The sequence below is a fragment of the Watersipora subatra genome, chromosome 9, assembly GCF_963576615.1.
Source record: "Watersipora subatra chromosome 9, tzWatSuba1.1, whole genome shotgun sequence".
NCBI lineage: Eukaryota > Metazoa > Bryozoa > Gymnolaemata > Cheilostomatida > Watersiporidae > Watersipora > Watersipora subatra.
Genome location: NC_088716.1, coordinates 42,470,676 through 42,473,165, shown reverse-complemented (window position 1 = coordinate 42,473,165; position 2,490 = coordinate 42,470,676).

Below are 2,490 nucleotides of genomic sequence, written 5' to 3'. Positions count from 1 at the left end.
GGAGAGATACGACGGCCAACCGTGTTGCGTATATTTGATAACTAATTTAAGTGTGGTATCTTCAGACTGTTTGCGTTTGAGTTCAACTAACCTCGGCTCTGTTAATGGCAAATAGTTAATGTCTGAAACAGCACCGATTTCCACATTATTGGCCAACACATTTTCCACATTATCGTCCTGGCTCGGCTTGCCAGACGGTTGCCGTGAAAGTAGGTCGGCGATGTGATTGATTTTACCCGGTATGTGGGACACAGTGAACGAGTACTTCATAGTTCGTAGTCTCTGGCGTTGGATGCGTATTGTCAGATCATTCACAGCCTTAGAGTTGAAGATTGAAACTAAAGGTTTGTGGTCGGTCTCTATTCTGACATCAGGGTGTCCCAGAATATACATTTCGAACTTGGTGCACGCCCAAGCTATTCCTAAAGCCTCTTTCTCGATCGGAGACCAATTCTTCTCAGTGTCAGTCAACGATCTAGACTTGCATGCTACTAAGCGACGAGTGTTGTCCTGTATCTGAAACATCACTGCTCCTAATCCTTCATTAGATGCGTCGCACATAATAATAGTGGGACGTTCCGGAGAATACCAGGCTAAACATGGAGTGGATTTGAGTTCGGCTTTGATATCGATGACAGCCTGACGCTGTGCAAAATCCCACACCCATGGAGTGTCCTTGTGGAGTAAAGCTCGGAGTGGTATGGTTAATTCAGTTATTCTCGGTGTAAATTTACCTAACTGATTGACGGATCCTAATAGTGATTGGAGTTGTGTTCTATTGGTAGGGTCGGGTAGTTCAAGAATGTCTCTTATGCGGTCGGGATCGGCATCGACGCCGTTTGCGCTTATAACATGCCCCAAGAACTTAACTGTTGATTGTCCAAATTTACACTTTTTATAATTCAGTGTCATGCCTGCCGCTTTGAACTATAACTATAGAACTTTGAACTTAAAACTAAAACTTAAACTAAATTTTGAACTTAGAACTAGCAACAACCGTGAGCATTGAGTAGAGTGCCAGAAGAGAGCGTAAAGTGTATTTGTTCCGAATACAATCAGCAACGTATGAGTAAACAAATAGCATGTAAACCAAAGTAATATGATAATGCTACAATAAGTAATCAATATACTGCAGTAATCATATGCAGAATTTAGAGGCTTTTTGAAAACCACGAGAAGATACACTATATTGTTTAATTGTTATGAATGCTAAGAAATCTTTGTAATTAGATTGGGTACCCACTGCTCCATAGCCAGAGATGAAAATATGAGGCTAGCAGCTAACTTACTAATGCCCCTTTTAGGTCATCCCGTTCCTAACAAGCGTTGTTAATCAGTTTTTGTATTCACTTAAATATTTTTCATTTTGAATAAAAGAGCTAAAAATTATAGCTTCATCATCACTTTTTCAGATTGTATCATGTTTATTTGTTTGCTTGTTCATATCTTCCCGCAGATGCTTGTTGATCTCGTAACAATTTGCATGATTTTTTATGTAATTCGATAGCATTAGCTACGTGTTTATTTAATGTCTATTTTTTTAAGTGGTGGTTAATTTTAATAGTGGTGGTTATATTATTGGTTTTTAAGCGGTGGTTACATTATTATTATTACATTACGTTATTCAATTTTCTTAATTTTGTTTTAATAGTTTAATTTATTTGAATTTTCAAGGAAATTGTTACTAATAGATAAATTGCATTCTATTTTTCCCTATCCCATTTTTGTTTTTTTTATTTTACGATGTAGTTCGCCTATAATCAGTTCCATTCACTCAACTCTGTTTGCTTATCAACCCTCTTTATCAGTGTTCGTATCTATTTATCAACTCACTTGTAGCCAGTTTGTTATGTCATTGTGAGTCTGTGTATCAGCTTATCCAAAATTTCCTTTAATCCTTAAGTTCCAATAATTGCTCCCTAAGAATGCTGCTATATTTAGTTCAACGTGCTACATTAGTTGTTCTGCTGGTAAATGAAGGAAAGAACAAAACCAAATCATGGGAGTCAAATTAACATTATTTTTTTGGCACAGCTGTTGCTCTCTATGTTGGGATCATTGGTTTTCTATCCGCTCCAAGCTTAGTGATGTAACTTTCATTATAAGTACGTATTGGAAAATTAACTTAACCGTCTAAAGACAGAGTATTGGTAGGATTTATAACAACATGTTTTTTGTGTTCAATAATAGATGGAGTATCAAAACATCTTAAGCAAGGTTATACCCAAATTTGAGGCTATGCTAACTTTATGTCAAGTCCACTGAAGCTGGGAGCATATGTTACAATTTAAAAGAAACTTCTCGACACTACAAGTTTTGTTTTTATCTACTTTTGCTAGGTTTTTGTTTGCTTTGAAATGTGGTTACAAACCTTATTGTGCTGCGGCCCAAAAGTAAGGACAACTCAAAATGAAGCAGTGTTACTGTGTTGTATAGACTAAACTCTGTTAAGATTGTGAATTCATTTCATAAAGCTCTCAACCAAATTGA